The sequence below is a fragment of the Panthera leo genome, chromosome C1 (assembly GCF_018350215.1).
Source record: "Panthera leo isolate Ple1 chromosome C1, P.leo_Ple1_pat1.1, whole genome shotgun sequence".
Lineage (NCBI taxonomy): Eukaryota > Metazoa > Chordata > Mammalia > Carnivora > Felidae > Panthera > Panthera leo.
In genome coordinates this window covers 68,810,642-68,829,557 of record NC_056686.1, presented here as the reverse complement: position 1 = coordinate 68,829,557, position 18,916 = coordinate 68,810,642, and the positions used below count along the sequence as shown (strand labels likewise).

Sequence of the window (18,916 nt, the reverse complement as noted above, 5' to 3'; positions counted from 1 at the left end):
TATATAGTCATCAATTTATCTTTTATAAATAAAACACTTCCTATTGATCCCCTTAATTATTTTTCTCAAGCATCATACCAATAGTTAAGATTAATAGTCTCTGAGGGATTTTTCATCAAGAATTTAGTAATTCTTGGATTAATTTGAAGATTCAGAGAATAATAGTTTTATTTAGTTAATTTAGTTAAACAATCCAATTCAAGGTAAAATAAAGTATTGAATAAATATTCAAGTTCAGTCAAAAAGACTATTTGATGTTTGGCTTTAAAAACATATGCAATTAACTCACTGGCCAATTTTTGTGGGTGTGGAGGGATATTTGTTTTTTCTATTTAATAGAATGATCTATTTTGCTATTTACTTAAGCCACTTTCCTGGTCTGCTGAGGTAGCTACAAGTTCATCACTGATCTCTGTATGATATTTTCCTGGACTTAAAGAAATTACAGTATTGTTCAGCTTTTTTTGATCCAGGTATATAAGAGTCAATTATTTTCACTCATCTTCAGAAATTCCATTAAGTTTTTTACTCCAGACTAAATGGGCCAAACCTTAAATTTATTATTAATATTATAAGACTCATCACATGAAATTATAATTATTTGTATCATAATTCACTCTTGTCATCTTCCAAATAATCAGAGAGAGAGAGAAAGGTGTTGTGCATGTCACTAAGACTGCCTGTGACTGGCTTCATGTTCCCTATAAATGTACAATGACTACATCACAGATTCCATAATTAAACTTAGTGCAATGTAATGGATGCTGAAAGCAAAGGTAAAATAATATTGTTCTAGGAATTAAGAGTAAATAAACCAATAAAATAAAACTGGTTGTAAAAATGTGTTCAAACAAAATCGTAAATATCCCTTTAATTACTTTATTTACTTAGGAATTTCACATTTGTTTTAATTATCTCTCGCACTGACAAATTTCCCTGGTGAGATTTACTTCACAAGTTTTTCAATACACTCTAAAATTTTACATATGAATTTCCTCTCCTTTGATGTATAGCCTCCAACCTCTGTGCTACGTTTTCTACAACAAACATTTACCAAAGCCTTAATACAGATTTAATACAGCCTATGAAAACATCTATTAAGCACTTACTTTCCACCAGGCACAGTGTGCTAGAACCAGGGAAACAAATGAAATTTACACAGCATACGAAAGTGTAATATTCTATGGATCACTATTTGTTTCCAACACTTGCAGCACATGTCAATGATGGCTGCTTCTAAGGATTTATAATTTCTACCAAGTGCTAAGGACTGATCCTCTCTAAAAGTGATGAATTATTGGGTATGCCCAAAGGCACCTGGGATGTAAGAGACCAACACATGCATGCAAAGTTGGCCCCGAGTGAAGGCCCTGATGGCTTATATTTAGGACACAGAGACAGAGATAAATTAAGGCAGATGAAGGAAGTACATACAAGTTTTTAAAAAAATAAAGATCTTCAGCAAATTAGCTATTTTGTTGATAACTACTTCACTTAAATGCAAATAATTAACAGCCTTTTTATTTGTCTCTATCACCAAACCACTTCCAACAACATCTTTAAATCTTAAGCAAAGTCTATAAACATACGACAGGGATGTAGATTCACGGGTATCAGTTGAAAGACCTACTGAAGACTAAATAAAAGGAAAAAGTTGTATATAGTTGTTAAGGTTGAAATGGCATTGTTTGCTCACTAGAAGTATTTCACAGTGATTAAAGTATTTAAATTCCCTATCGTTAACTCTTAAAAGTATGTGTTTACTGACATCGATTCTTTTTTTTAAAAGTTCTAATAAATATAAAGCAGTGGTATATGTCAATACCACATGGAGAGGGCTTTCTGCAATTTCCCCGTAGGAAAAGCACAGCACTCAGAGTAACCCCCCCCCCCCCATGCCTGTCTTCCAAAGGAGCCTCTTTCTCAGTTTGTAAAAAGCAATCAAGGACCTCTGTGAGGACTTACATATGACTACTAGCTGGCCACACAACCTTAGTCATGCACATTAATGCTACTTTCTTTTTCCTGGATATCATGATCATAGACACAAAAGGCACACAATCACCAGATTCTGCACTCGCCAGATTCTGAATTCACGCCTTTAAAAAAAGGAAAATTGTACATGCTTCCCTAGAGAGAGACAATACAGAAATTGAGACACATACTTCATGACACAGATTCACTAGTTCCGAATGCTCAGATATGGACCTTAGGCTCCTGATCTTGGAACTTCTTTTCTGTGCAGACTAGAGACATCAAGAAGAAGGTGCTACATTGCATTCTACTGCTGTGTAAATCTTTAAGCATTCACCTTTGATTACAGAAGTTGATGTGTGAGTGGCTAGGGGAAACTAGTTTCTGAGAAATGAGAACTCTCTTGGCCTTCATGGGGCGCATGGCTCCCCACAGACATCCTGGTGCATTATTTAGTTTTTCCTGCCTCTCTCTGCAGGTGTTAGTGCTAAAGCTTAGGCAGTGCAGATAAAGCTAGCCAGTGGAAGGAAGTCAGGTTTCATAGTGTGATCACATTGTCCTATGCCATCCACAGGAAAACCAAAACAGCTACTGAACCATTTCTGTTTGGTGTTTTACAATTGGATTTTACTTTTTAGATGAATCTGAAGAAACTTAATTTTTCAGGCACACGAAATCTTGGAGGAAGAGTTCTTGTTGCATTGGAAACTAAGTTGTCTAATGCCAATGAGGCATTTCTGTACCACCAAGTGTATTTACTTATATCAATACTCCTTAAATTAAGCTCAAGGAATATCCTTCATTTCTTTGTTTCCTGAGACAGATTTTCTCTGGATATAGACTCCACAGTGGCACAATTAAGTAATTACTCCAAAGATAGTGATTTGCCACCTGCTGAGATCTATGCATCATAACTCCTGCTCTCAGAGAACTTAAATTCTAATTAAGAGCAAGAGGATGGCTCAGAAGGCAGTAATTTTGTAGGACAATTTGAAAAAATCACATAAATAATCTTGTTTTCTCAACAATTATATTTTATTTCTATTTAAAAAACAATATTGTGATAAATGACCACAATTTTAATTAACAGACTAGTAGCTTCTCATCCTTGGTAGGAAGTGATATCTCTCATTTGATAACTATGTTTGTTAGTCAAGATTCTCTAGAGAACAGAACCAATGGATGTGCATGTGTATGGCAGTGGCGGGGGGGGGGGTAAATAGATATGTTATATACAATTGGCTTCTAATATTATGGAGGCATAGAAGTCCGAAGATCTGCATTTGGCATCCTGAAGACCAGGAAGAGCCAATGGTGCAGGTCCACTCTGAGTCTAGTCCAGTATGAGTCCAGCCCTGAGAAGCAGGAGAGCCAGACAGATTTGAGACCCAAAACAGCTTATGTTTTAGTTCAAGACTAAAAGCAGGAAAAGACTGATGTCCCAGCTCAAGAAAGTCAGGCAAGAGGAATTCCCTCTTACTCATGAGAATGTGAATCTTTTTTGTTCTATTTAGACCTCCAACTGATGGCATCAGGCCCACCCACATTAAGGAGAGCAAACTGCTTAACTCAGTCTACTGATTCAACTGTTGATCTCATCTAAAAACATGCTCGCATATCTGTGAATAATGTTTAAGCAAATATCTGGTTACCCCATGACTCAGTCAAGTTGATACCTAAAATTTATCATCTTTAAATCTACCTCTTATAAACTTTGTACCTAACACATCTCCTTAAACCATACTTAATCTCCAAAGAAAGCCAATAACAAGATCATAATTCCACCTAGCATGATACAACTGTCCTGTGTATAACCAAAAATGTACTTACTCCTTCCCAAGAAGAGGAAGTAAAGGCCTTAAGTGATGTTTACTCTTCTTTTAGATATTTTAAGTACTATTATGTAAAGTTAATAATACTTAAAAACTATGATATAAAGTCACCAATATTACATAATATGGGAAGAAAAGAAAGATACTTGTACACATACAAACATATTTATAACAAAATAAACAGGAAATTCTCATGACAATTATGCTCATTTCTGTACCTGGTTTTTATTAAGTAACTTCTTCCACTATCCATTCTATATTCTGTTTGCCTTCAGCCAGCACCTCAGCTGGTTGTGATTCTTTACCTAACATGGTGACCCAAATTTCGTTCCTAAATGATCTGGGCCATTAATAGTTCTGCCTAGATTGAGTTACTGTGATTTTTCATTGATCTTAATCATAGAGTATGGTAACGCTCTAAAATGCCCCGAGGGACCTCCTTTATTCCAGACATAGTCTACTTTGCCTCCACTGTGGAGTTGTAGTCCAATTTCCCCTTAGTAGTCAGGATCAACCACCCAGACAGCAGAGTAATCCCTGTTTTATCTGTTGATTGAGAAAAGTGAGGAGTCAGGTGGCAGTCTTAACTTTTAGTTCAATGGAATCATTGTTCTGTCTTCTGATGGAAGCATTCCTCCCTTTGGAACTAAGACCTCTAAGCCAGCAGAACATAAAGTTGCAGGAACAGGAAGCAAAAATTTTGCTGGTGAGGGACACCTGGGTGGCTTAGTCGGCTAAGCAACCGACTTTGGCCCAGGTCATGATCTCACAGTTTGTGAGTTTGAGCCCTGCATTGGGCTCTGTGCTGACAGCTTGCTCAGAGCCTGGAGCCTGCTTCAGATTCTGTGTCTTCCCCTCTCTCTACCCCTCCCCTGCTTGCACTCTGTCTCTGTCTCTCTCAGGAAATGAATAAACATTAAAAATTTTTTTTTTTTAATTTTGCTGGTGGGTCATTAGGGATAATAATAGTGCCAATTCCATTTCCATCCATTGATTCCTGGACCCATGAATCCTGACTATGGGACAAACAGCACCATATACTAACACTGATTCAGAGAATGTACAGCCTTCTAGAGAAGCTTGCCCATCCCTGCAAGGTATTGCCACCTAGCTATCACTATAACTGAGTCTTCAAAAGAGTATTCCATCATTCGCTGGAGTCATCTGCTTCAGGATGGTGGGGAACATTGCAAGATAGTGAATTCCATGAGCATGCGTCCATTGCTACACTTCATTTGTTGTGAAGTGAGTTCCTTGACTAGAAGCACTGCTTCTAGCAAAGCACACTGTTCTAGTGTAGAATACCATGATGGTGGATAAGGCATTCTGTAAGTCCACAGATGAAAATTTGAATTTTGTTAGTAAAAACAAAACATTACTCTTTCCATATAAGTGGTTCAGTATAACCAACCTGCCACCAAGTAGCTGGCTGGGGAATAATACCTTATTGGAGACTCAGTATTGATCTCTGCTGCTGCCACTGGGTATTTAACAGTGGCCATACCCAGGTAGGCCTTGGTGAGTGGGAGTCTGTGTTTCTGAGCCCATGTAAACCCTCAATTCCTCCAACGTGAACACTTTGTTTATGAGTCTATTGGGCAATGACAGAAGTGGCTACAGAAATAAGCTGACAGGTATACACAAAATAGGTTTTCCATCCACTTGATTATACTTTTTTCAGCATTATTGAGATATAATTGACATATAAGATTGTGTAAGTTTAGGGTATACAATATGATGATTTAGTACTTTTATATATTGCAAAAAGATTACTACAATAACATCGCTTCACATAATTACCTGTGTGTGTGTGTGTGTGTGTGTGTGTATGTTAAGAACATATAAGATTTACTCTTTTAAATAATTTTAAGAATGTAATACAATATTGTTAACTATAGCTACCATGCTACACATTAGATCCCCAGAATGTACTCATCTTTTAACTGGAAATTTGTGTACTTTGACATATCCCCATCCTCCAGCACCCGGCATCAATCATTCTATTTTTATTTCTATGAGTTCAGGTTTTGTTTTTACATATTCCACATATAAGTGATATCACACAGCATTTGTCTTTTTCTAACTTATTTCATTTAGCAAAATGTACTCAAGTTCCATTCATGTTGTCTCAAATGACAGGATATCTTCTTTCTCATAGTTGAGTAACATTTCAGAATATATATAATATGCATAATGTCTGTACATATGAATGAATATATATATATATATATATATATATATATATATATATCACCTCTTCTTTATCCATTCATCTACTGATAGACCCTCAGGTTGCTTCATGCCTGGGCATTATGAATAATGCTACAAAGAATCTGAAAGTGCAGATATCTCTTCAAGATTCAAGATCCTGATTTCATTTCCTTTGTGCATTACCCAGAAGTGGGATTACTAGATCATATAGTAGTTCATATAATAATAGTACCATAATAGTACCATAATCATTGTGGTTTTGCCTTTCCCCGATGATTATTAATATTTCTGTAATGATATATTGACTATATATGCATCTTTTCATGTACTTGTTGGCCATTTGCATGTCTTCTTTAAGAAAATATTCTTGTCCTCTTATTCATTTATTTTTTTTTTTTTTTTTTTTTTTTTTTTTTTTTTTTTTTTTTTGATTTTTTTCAACGTTTTTTATTTATTTTTGGGACAGAGAGAGACAGAGCATGAACGGGGGAGGGGCAGAGAGAGAGGGAGACACAGAATCGGAAACAGGCTCCAGGCTCGGAGCCATCAGCCCAGAGCCTGACGCGGGGCTCGAACTCACAGACCGCGAGATCGTGACCTGGCTGAAGTCGGACGCTTAACCGACTGCGCCACCCAGGCGCCCCTTATTCATTTATTTTTTAATTTTTTAATGTTTATTTATTTATTTTGAAAGAGAGAGAGAGAGAGAGAGAGAGAGAGAGACAGAGAATGAGCAGGAGAAGGGCAGAGAGAGGGAGAGAGAGAATCCCACGCAGGTTCCACACTGTCAGCACAGAGCCTGATACAGGGCTCAATCTCACAAACTGTGAGATCATGACCTCAGCCTAAATCAAGAGTCTAAACCTTAACTGACTGAGCTGCCCAGGTACCCCCTCTTATTCATTTTTTAATTAGATTGTGGGTTTTTTTTTTCCATTTGATTCTTGAGTTCCATATATATTTTGGATATTAACCCATTATCAGATAAATGATTTGTGAATATTATTTCCCATTCTGTAGCCACCTCATTTTGTTGTTTCTTTTGCTGTGGAGAAGATTTTTTCATTTGATGTAGTCCCTTTTGTTTACTTTTGGTTTTGTTACTAGTATTTTTGGTGTTATATCGAAAAAGTCATTGACAAGACCAATGTCAGGGACATTTTTCCTCTTTTCTTTTTTCCAAGACTTTTAAGGTTTCAAGTCTTATGTGTAAATCTTCATCTATTTTGAGTTGATTTTGAATAGGGATCCAATTTTATTCTTTTGTATCAGATTATCAGTTTTTCCAGCACCATTTACTGAAGAGACTATCCTTTCTCCATTGAGTATTTGTGCTCCCTTGTCAAATGTCAGTTGACTGTATATGCAAGGGTTTATTTATGAGCTCTTGATTCTGTTCCATTGGGCTGTGTGTCTATTTTCATGCCAGTACCATATGGTTTTCTTTAGTGTAGACTTGTAGTAATGTTTCGAATAAGGAAGTATGACATCGCCAGGTTTGCTACCATTCTCAGGATTGCTTTAGGAATTTGGGGTCTTTTGTGGTTCCATATGAATTTTAAGATTTTTTCTATTTCTGTAAAAAATGCCATTGGATTTTGATAAGGATTTCTGAACCTATACCTGGCTTTGGGTAGTATGAATGTATTAACAACATCAATTCTTCTTATTCATGAACATGGAATATTTGTGTCATTCAAATTCTTTCATCAATGTTTTAGTTTTCAGTGTATGTATCTTTCACCTTGTTGGTTAAATTTACTTCTAAGTATTTTACTGTTTTTCATGCAATTGTAAATGAATTACTTTATTTCTTTTCCAGAAATTTTATTGCTAGTATATGAAAACACAACTGATTTGTGTATGTTGATTTTGTATCCAACGTTACTGAATTTGTTAAATAGTTCTAACAAGGTTTTGTTTTTGTGGAGTCCTCAGGATTTTTTTTATCTATGATACTATGTCTCCTACAAACAGAGACAATTTTACTTCTTCCTTTCTGATTTTTTTTTCTTACCTAATTGCTCTGGCTCAGAATTCCATTACTATGTTAAATAAGAGTGGTGAGAGTGGGCACCATTGTCTTGTTCCTGATCTTAGAAGAAAAGCTTTCAAACTTACCCTACTGAGTATATTTGCTGTGGACTTATTATATATGGCATTTAGGTATGTTCCTTCTATACTTAATTTATTGAGAGCTTTTACCATGAAGAATGTTGTACGTTGTCAAGTGCTTTTTCTGCATCTATTTAGATGATCATGCAATTTTTATCTTTCATAAAGGTAGGATGTCACATTTATTGAACCATCTTTGCGCTTCAGGGATAAGTCCCACTTGACCATGGTGTATGAACCTTTTAATGTTCTGTTGAATTGATTTAGCCAGTATTTTTATAAAGACATCTGCATATATGTTCATCAGGAATATTGACTTGTAAGATTTTTTGTACATTTTGTTTTGTTTTTGTACTGTTCTTATCTGGCTTTGATATTTGGGTAATCCTGGCCTAATAAAATGAATTTTATGGGAGTATGCTCTTCAATGTTTTGGAAGAGCTTGAGAAGGATTGGTATTAATTCTTTAAATGTTTAGTATAATTTAGCAATAAAACCATCTGGTCCTGGGCTTTTCTGTGTTGATTACTGATTCAATCTCTTTATTCATTATTGGTCTGTTCAGATTTTCTATTTCTTCATGATTCTGTCTTGGTAAGTTATATATTTCTAGGAATTATTCTTTCCTCTAGGTTATCCATTCTTTTTGCATATAATTATTCATAGTATCTTATTTCTTACCTCTTATTTCTGTGGTATCAGTGTAATGTCTCCTCTTTAATGTCTGATTTTGTTTCAGTCCTCTCTCTCTCTCTTTTTTGTCTAGCCAAAAGTTTATGCATTTGGTTGATCTTTTCTAAATGTCATCAAACTTTTATTTTGTATTTCTGATCATTTCTTTCTGCTATCATCTTTGTTATTTCCTTCCTTCTGCTGATTTTGGGCTCTGTTCTTCTTTTTCTAGTTTCTTGATGTGTAAAGTTAGGTTCTTTATTTGAGATCTTTCATGTTTGTTAAAGTAGGCATCTATCACTATAAAATTCCCTCTTAGAACTGCTTTTGCTGCATCCCATAAGTTTTGTTATGTTGTGCTTCTGCTTTTGTTTGTCTCAAGATATTTTTTATTTCCTTTTTGTTTTTTATTCATTGGTTGTTCATAAGTGTGTTGTTTAATTTCCATGTACTTGTGAATTTTCCAGTTTCCCTGCTGTACTGATTTCTAGTTTCATATCATTATAGTCAGAAAAGATACTTATTATGATTTCAATTTTAAATTTGTTGACTTGTTTTGTGACCTTGCTAAAATCTTGCTTCATTTTGTTTAACATATGGTATATTCTGAGAATGTTCATTTTGTGCTTCAGAAGAATATGTATTCTGCTACTGTTCGACGGAATGTTCTGTTTGTATCTGTTAGGTATTTAGTCTAAAGAAGAGTTCAAGTCCAATGTTTGCATATTGATTACCTGTGTGGATAATCTATCCATTGTTGAATGTGGGGGATTGAAGTCCCCTAGTACGATTGTATTGTCTATTTCTCCCTTCAGATCTGTATTTGCTTAAAATATTAGGTGCTCCCAATTTGTGTGTGTGTGTGTGTGTGTGTGTGTGTGTGTGTGTGTGTGTTTAGTAGCTCAGTTTTATTTTCTTCAGTGACAAATATTTAAGTGCCCCTTAACCCCAGCAACAGGGAGAGAAAACAAGTAGACCAAGGGTGAGTACAGGCCAAAAATGAGACCCTGATAATAAACTAGTAGTCACTCCAAATACCAACTCCCTGTGTCTTGCCTAGTAGGGGACACAAAGTTAGGCCTCAGCCCCCTTGTTCTGGGCCTAGGTTTTGTGGAGTGGGGACCCAAAGTCTCCAGTGCTTCATATCACCAGGAAAAGCTGGTCAAGAAAGGAGTTGATGAAACTTTAGAAGAAAACAGGATCTTCAGCAGTGCATCTTTGTTGCCTTCATTTTAGCATGTACTTGAAAACATTTCCAGTCTGATCTTAGCTTAGCTTTGACTAAGTTAACAGTGGCTCTCCTGGCCACGTGAGTCCAATTAATTTTAAATCTTCATCACACATGATCTCTCCACAGCATTAATACTATCAACCCCTCAATTCTTTTGAAAATATGCTTCTCCTTCAGTTTCCATGACACCATGTTTTCTTCCTATGTCTCTACTCTCTCCTTTCTAAGTCTTGTATGAGATAATTCTCCTCCTCATTCCTCCGTCTCCTGACTCTCAACTCTTGGAGGTTCTCTCAACTTTTGCGGGGTCCTCTTCTAAACTGCATTTTCTTGTCTAGCTTCAACTACCCTCAGTATGGAGATGACTCACAGATTTGTGTTTCCACCCAGCTCTTTCTTCTATGTTCCACACCATATACCTGACTACATATTCCACTTGTATGTCTCAAAGCCCACCTCACCTTCTGCCTCCTCTAAGTCTTGGTCTTTATCCTCTGTTCCCAATCTCAAGAACATTGACAGTTTATTTTCAGTTGTATAAATGAGAATTCTAAGACTCTGTTGCCACTTCCCCCTCCATCACATCCTTACATCTACAATCACCCTGATAATATTTTTTCATATACATATTTCTTAATTTCTTCCATTTCTTCTTTAACTCCCCTCTCTTCTCACCCCCCAAATCCAAGATAACATTACCTCTGGCATATGACTGCAATAATCTATTAACTCTTTCTTCCCTTGAGGTTATTTCTAGACACTCCAGTCTATTATTCCTACTGCAACTACAGTGACCTTTCAAACTGGAAGACTAATCATATATTCCCAATGTTTAAATACTTCAATAAGTTTCCTTTGTATTTAGCTTGAAAAGTAAAAATTTTAACATACTTATAAGACACTGCATAGTCATACCTTCTCCTATCTTTGAAGATTCATCTTTTTTTTTTAAGTTTATTTATTTTGAGATAAAGAAAGAGAGTGGGGAGGGGCAGATAGAGAGGGAAAGAGAGAATCCCAAATAGGCTCCACACTGTCAGCACAAAGCCCAATGTGGGGCTCAATCTCATGAGCTGCGATCATGACCTAAGCCAAAACCAAGAGTTGGACACTTAACCGACTGAGTCGTCTAGGCACACCCGAAGATTCATCTTTAACTTATTTCCCTCCATCCTTTTGTCTCACCTTCCACCCCACTGCACTCTACTGAGCCCAAGCTTGTCTCATTTGCTTGAATGCTCCATACTTTTTCATATGACATGTCCTTGCAAAAAATCTCCACCCCCATATACCCTCATCAACGGATTGGCACAAGCCTCAGGAAGGTTTCACTAATTCCCTGACACTAGATACTCTTAAAGCAACATGTACTCTCATTTGGGTTACTTGTATCCATGTCTATTTTTCTCAATAAACTGCGATTCTATTAGAGTTAACTATGATGTCTCCTTTATTCACAGCTATGTCCCCAGATCCTGTCCGGCACTTCGATGAATAAATGACAAAGCTAGATGAATAATAATTTTTTGAGTGTTGATTTTGTGTAGGCACCACCGGGGTCATATAAAAATACGTTGGCTATGGTCCTTACTCTCAAAGAATTTGCCTTTTGTCTTAGGAAATAAGCATAAATAGGAATGAAAACTAAATACTACACAATGTAATTCACATCTAATGCTATAACATGAGAAGTCATAAAACAATTTTAAAATATTTACAAAGCAATATTAAAAGATATTTATAGCTGGAGTGACCAAATGATAATTTTTGGATGAAATGAGTCTTGAGTTTGACACTGAAAGAGGAAGGAGTTAGAAAGCCAAAATGGAAAAGGTGGAAGTTTCTACAGAGAAGAATGGAATGAACAATACTCTAGAAGCAGGAGAGTCCTGGGGATCAAGATCAAATGGTGATGCCCTCCCAGTAGCCCTTTTCAGGAGGAAATGAAGAAAGACTGTAGTCCTAGAATGTGATAAAAGCCAGACTGTGGTAAGATAAGAATTTTAGCGACTAGAAATCCTGAAACAAAGCTTTAGTATTATATTTCTATAAAGTATGAGAAGCATCCTTGCTGCGTAACTGGAATGTGAGAAGAAAGGTATGAAAATCCAATGGGCTGGTTTTAAAAACAAATTTTAAACAAGTTGTAAAGTTGTAATCTTATTAGACAGTTACCCATATTTTAACGAAGTCTTTAGAAATAGCAGCACATAAAACAGGATGTGTTTATTATGTTACTAATAAGAGTTCCTCCATGCTTTAAACATCCTACTTTTCATGCTTAGATGCACACACAGAATCTTCTTTTAAATAAAACTAACCTAAAGATGGTTTGCCAACAATCCTTAGAAATTGATCCTTCATTTTGAAAGCTATGTTTTTCTTGAAACGTCACCTCTAAAAGAACAAAGTTGCCTATTTGGCAATACCAAGCACAAACATTACCTTATCTGTGAAATCTTCATTTTGCAATAGAAGAATTAAGAAACTCACAATCTCTTTTCTGGAATTTTCCTACATTTGAAATGCTAATGTAAATTTAAATTATACATTGATTTATAGCATTTCTGTGGATGTGTACCAATAACATCAAACTGTGTAACTAGATCTCCAGATGACGATATCATCTAGACTGAAAATTATTCAATATTCAAAAATAGACTTTTGTTTAATGTGATTTCTTATCAAATTAACACATCACATAGTTTTAAGTGTCAAAGGTTTCCACAAGACTTGTTTTGAAAAAGATCAATTTCCCTGCCGCCCCCACCACCATCCTTGCTTCCTGCTACCAGAGATGTCCACTTAATTGCTTAATTTCAGATTTAGGCATTAGCTATTGACTTCCAGTTAGGGAAGATGAGAATATCCCTCTTTCAATATTCTCCCTCCACTTGGGTCCCACCATATTAGCAGTTTCCGTTGTCCATCCTCTTAATGTAGGCATATCAACATTTGCATAGATTCAATGTTTATTACAACTATGCAAAGCAATTCAGCCCTGGTCATGTGATAGATGGTGCCATTTTCTTTCTTGCACAGCCTACTGCTTTTCCTGTAGTTAATAATAGTCTTATTGAGAGCTTGCTTAATTTTTTTTAATTATCACTATTTTAAAGCAATCTGTCAATCATTTAATCCCTTGCTATGAAGCAAAACACATTTGATGTCCTATTTCATTTTTTTTTGCAGTAACCACTCATACAGCCTTCTGATTCATTCTAGTCTAAATGTAGAGTACAACTGTCATTGTACAGTCTGTCTTCTTGGGGGATTCTCTTTATTTAGCTCTTCAGTTGAATCCAATATTCTCTGTACCCCTTTCTTGTCTCCCTCTTTCTTCATTCATTCACTTTCCTGGAATATATACTTTAGTAACTTTCTAAGAAAGTATGCTTGAGAGGTAAATATTTTTATTAATATCATGCTTTGACATCGTTTATCTTCTTCACATTATTTGGTATAGAGTCTTTGTACGGAACTTATTTTCCCTCAAAATTTTGAAAACATTTATTTACTATCTTTAAGATTTCATTGATGTTGTTGAGAAGGCTAATTCATTTTTATTTCTTCATCATCTTGTTTTTTTACAATTGTTGAATGTTCTTTTTTTCCCAGTGTTTTAAGGCCTCATGACAATTGTCATAGTGCAGATCCCATTTTCCTCATTGTTCTTGGTACTCAGCAGAATGTCTCAACCTGAATATATGTCCTTCAGTTCTGGGAAATATTTTTAAATTATGTCTCTAATGATTATCTCCCTTGTTTAATGTACTTCTCTCTTTGAACTGGCCCTTTAATTTTCTTACCTTTCCTTTCTTATATTCCTTTTTGAAGGGGGAGGGAGAAGATTTCCTGAGCTTTATCTTCCAAACCATTTATTAAAATTTCCACTATCACATTTTTAATTTCCAAGTCGTACTTTTTATTCTCTAAATATTAAACTTTAGTAGTGCTGTGTCCTTATTTCATAAAAGCAATATCTTCTCCTATCTCTCTATTTATGTTTTTTAATCTTTCTTTTCTTGCGAAGTCTCAATTTCCTCCAAAGGTTTTTTCTCCTCTTTATATAATTTTGTCTTAGACTCTAATAGTAGATTTCCCTCATTGTCTGGTGATTCATGGCTGCCTGCTCATAATGAAAAGCAAGCACTTGCCAGCTGATTTGAAGCTTTCTGCCCATGGTAGGGTTTCTTCATTGTTGGGTTCATTATAGTGTGGTTTGGCTGAGCAATTAGGATAGAGAACCCAAATGTTATTATCTTTAGGTCTTTTTTTCTTGGACTAGTTCAGTTTAATGGAGAAATTTCTTCCAATTTTCTATCTGGAAGGTAAGAGTCAGGCTGCCAGTATTCTGGGAGACAAGCAGTACAAAAATCTGAGAGGATGTTAACTTTCCATATATAATCTTTCATTGACTATCTGGATTTTCAATACAATATGCTTACTCTCAAACATATTTATTTTCCACAATCTCTCCATTAAACCTCTTCCAGAGAATAAATTTTCAGTCTGCTGTCAGGGTGAGGAGGTACAATTGCCTAGCGTGTACAATGGTAGAATTGATAAAGGAGACTATATACTTTATCTAGAAGCTTTCAACCAATTTCCTTTTTAGCACCAGCCTCATACACTGTTCTGGAAGTGACTCTCAGAGCCAATTTTTGTGGCTTTCATGGACTCTGTGGTAAAAGTAGTTTTGTTTGTTATAATTTGTTTACTGATTTGTGATATAACTTTCTGGCTTCTAAGTCACTTACCACTCATCTGTTTGCTTGCGAGCTTCTAAACATAAAGTTGGTCTATTTCTTTCTTTTTGTTTTTGTGAGTACATGTGTTTTTAAAACTCCCTTTACTATCATATTAGTAGGGTTTCAGGGGAATAGATGTAAATATGTGTGTCCAATCTACCATTTCTAGAATTCTTGATTGGCTATCTACTCATCTGTATTAATGGGATTATTAATGAACATTTTTCAGGGCTCTTGTAAGAACTGTATGAAATAGTATGTGTAGAAGTACCAAGAAATTGGCCTGGCATGTTATAATATGCACTCAAGTACTTATTGTCCCTTCCTTTTGAAGCAGTAACCACAATCATCTCCCTCATTTTATTCACCTCCTGGCTGCCCCATCCATTCTCATTCTACTTATAAAGACACTGAAAGTCAGAGGGACACATAAGGACATGCAAACCATTATTGTCATAGAGATTTAAGTATTTCCCTTTTTTGCCTTTTTATACATACATATCATTCTTTTTCACCCTGAACCCTCCTGTGTAACGATGTTATTATATTCCTTAGATTATCAATAGTTGCCCTAAACAACTCACAGAATTTTCACACTTTTCCACAAACCAAGTAGGAATATAACTATTTCTAGGATCATATCCTACAAGACAAGGCGTTCCATTCTTGCTCCCATATCATCAGTCTGCATACTGGGACCACATAGACTGGGTAAGTCTATTTGAGAAACCTCACAAAACAGATCCTTAGACCTCACCTTCAGAGAATCCAATTCTGGTTCCTGCTGGAATCTAAAATTTCATTTTAAATGATTTCAGTTGATTCGAGGAGTTCAGTAACACCTAGGTTTAGAAACTATTCTAGTAGGGTACAAGTTATCTACTTAGAGTGGAAACATAAGGGTATTTTCTTAATGGATCAATGAAACGTCTTATGAAAAGCTTTTGAAAGTTTCTATTACAGCCTCTATTTAGATGGCTCCAAAAGATCATTTGAATGAATTTTCTTCTTGATCTTAAAACCCTGAACATGTTCTCCAACCCTGGATGACTGAGCAGAAGAGGGAGCTGAAGCCATAAAGAAAGCGCTCAGGCCCTTACGGCATTACCATATTCTATAGTAGCTTTGCCAGCAAAGATGAACATTGTGTGCTTTCAACACACTGATAAAGTAGCTAACAGCTTTGCTGCCGACACCTAGAAATTACATAAAGAGTGCTAACTGCTGGGGATGCTCCTTGGACAGAACATGTTGGTTCTGTCACAAAAAGTACCATCATCTAGAAATTGCATTTCAGCAAACTTTTGTAAATTTTATTATTGTAGAAATTACATGTAATAAGGTGTTCATGAGGAAACAAAGAAATCAATGAACTCTTCCTCTGCAAAAATTAAAGAATTTTACAGGAACAAGAAAGTATAGGTAAGGATGAATCATTATACTAATGCTTGTTTTTCCTTATGAATTCAAATTTCTTATAAATTCTTGTGAATTTAGCATAAAGTCCAGATGGTGTATTTACAGATGCTGAGCTCTAAATGAATGCTTCAAATGAAATCACTGAATTTTATTGCCAAAAAGAATTAAAAATTATGCTATCTACTACAAAATCCTCTCTTTATTGGCAAATAAACAGAGACTTAGAAAACCTAAATGTTTTATCTATAGTCATACATCTATTAGTTGACATCAGAACCTGGTCTCCTAATTACTGGAGGAATTTTATGTCCACCACACCATTTTTCTTAAATTGTGTTCTTAAAAAACACAGGTGTTACTAAGTGTTTGGTGGAGGGAAATGCGTATGTAAGTTTAAGTAACTATCTTTTGAATTTCCACAAGGGGTAACTGTGAACAGGCTTTCCTAAGTGTTTGATCACATATACTTCTAGCCATAATGACTATTAAAATTTCACACGGGCTCATAGAACACTTTGGGAAATCACCTTTATTCTTCGCAGCTAAATTCTGTCAGCATTTCTGTGTAATTGTCCTCATGGGAGGCCATGGTACTAAATCAGGTTAACTTAGAACAAATTTTTTCTTGTTGCTGTTTGAACAGGAATATCCAAAACTTCACTGGTGAATAAACAAGATACTGCACTAGAGCTCAAAGATATAACACTCTCCCCTAAAGAGCTGTAGCAAGGCAGAAGTTTTGGGGAAGAATATTTTTTGTAGTTTCAGTTTCTAAACTGGGGTTTCTGTTGCAGTCTACTGGGGGCGCTATATTTGTGTATGAGATCAGGATCTATGTAGTTACATTACTGTAACCACTTTGGAAATTCTTGACCTTGATCTATACAGAATATATCTACACTTGCTTTAACTGTGTTATTATTACTTCCATTCCCCCTATTTTGATTTTTCCTTTAATGTGCCTTGAGCTCCTCAGATAAAAGGATTATCAGAAGTACAAAGTGTTGTATTATTACTAAAAGCATAAAACCTCTTCAGTTCATCAGTGAAGGTTTGGTCCATTGACTAAAATGGTCTACATTTTTTGAAGTATGCTACCAACATATTTCTGAAGACTTATAAAAATTTTGAAGGACATATATAGAAGTATGTTCTGTCTTTTGAATGCTCAAATGTCAGTTTCTAGGATTATACATTTGGTTTCTCTAAAGACACTTTGAATGTAACTTTACCCCTTTTCTTCCTGAGATAGAGAGGAATAATTATGTCTATCAGTCTTCTTTCTAACAGTAGTTTGACAGGTGGTAAAAGTTGCCTGTTTCGCAGATATTGACAATTTCAGTCGATGCTGCCATCAAATTAGATGGTCATTAAGAAAGCTTGGAGAGAAAAATCCGAAAGCATTTGTTTACTTTACTCCTTCTCAAGTGAATAAACATTTTCAAAAATAGAGTAGATGGCACATTTGAACTGAGGAAAACTATCTAAAGAGTGTTTCTGCAGGCTACACAACTGCAAAGAAAATCCAACCACTGGAATCATAGGGAATGTGCAGTAATCATTTTCTCAACCTATAAACTCTCACATATAGAACTTGACTCCACTCCTTTGTATTCACATTCCTTTCTCAGGTACCACTAAATTCCAATCCTCAAGGTAAGAAACTTTATACATAAGCCTTTCTTCCTTTTCGTTCATCACCATCAGTCCCCAAGCTCTGATTACTGCCATATTTCTCTTTACTTCTAGGCACTTTCATAGTTTACCATCTTACAATGGGGCTATTGTTATTCCCTTGGTTTTTCCTTCTGAAAGTTAAGCTAATTTTATCTTCCAACCCAGGTTGTAAAATTTTTAAGGGCAGTTACAGTCTTGTGCTTCTTTAGTGTATCCAATCACAGCCCAGAGAACTTCACTGGAACTCAAAACTAAGCATTGGTTTTGATTCATAAAGGACAGAGATAATGGGAAGTTCAAATGATGAACTAAGAGGAGATATTCTAACCCTTTGAATCCAATTACAGGAATTCCAGATTTCTTTTTCTGAGATGGGTTTAGAACACTGGTTTCTAGAATAACATGGACAAAAATGATGCAATGACACGGATGATAGGGCCCTTGGATGGGTTAACACAGGTTAAGGTGGCAGAAGAGTAAGAAATTTATAATACTTATGTTATATTTTTCTCTGTAGCTCAAGGTTCTTTTATCACCTTGAAAACTTACCTTATATCCACATTTCATTAGGAAAAAAATCCTTTCATGTTAAAGAAAGAAGAGTAACAAGAAATTTTAGTTAAAATTTTGACTTGGTTATTTCCCCTAGGGGCTCGGGGAGCAGCTTCTCATAAACTCTCAGGAGCTCTCATGAGCAGGACAGTTTTACAGTGGTCAAGGTGGTCAGAAAACAGAAAAGAAGGTCTTGCTCCTGTGCGTCTGCCCAGTGCAGTAAATGGGGTCAAGCGACCCCACTTGAGAATGGGGCTGGAGAAGATAATCGAAGGAGACGTGTGCAAGCATAAAGATAACATTTCAAATAAAATTTAACATCATGCAATAACAAAATCCAGAGGCAGAAAACCCAGACGTTGTGCCTAGCTCTCTTACCAGTGTGATTTGTGAGCCTGTGTCATTTCACCACTCCCCATCTTTAGCTTCCTCACCCACGATGTAGATAATGGTAGTGATACTTACCTGAGAGCAATGTTATG

The 18,916-nt window shown here is 35.7% G+C and overlaps 2 long non-coding RNA genes across 4 annotated transcripts in view; one reads left to right on the top strand and one right to left on the bottom strand.

The window, feature by feature from the left end:
• Positions 1 to 18,916, bottom strand: part of LOC122227942 — a 113,213-nt gene that overhangs the window by 15,047 nt on the left and 79,250 nt on the right. The window lies entirely within an intron of this gene.
• The window catches only part of LOC122227943, a 58,215-nt gene that overhangs the window by 7,698 nt on the left and 31,601 nt on the right, over positions 1 to 18,916 (top strand). The window contains exon 3 of one of the 3 annotated variants that reach the window (XR_006206288.1): positions 11,496 to 11,546. The exons of the other annotated variants lie outside the window; for them this stretch is intronic. This is a non-coding gene — a long non-coding RNA (uncharacterized LOC122227943). Of the gene's footprint in view, positions 1 to 11,495; positions 11,547 to 18,916 lie in introns of those variants that run through there. 3 annotated transcript variants of the gene reach the window in all.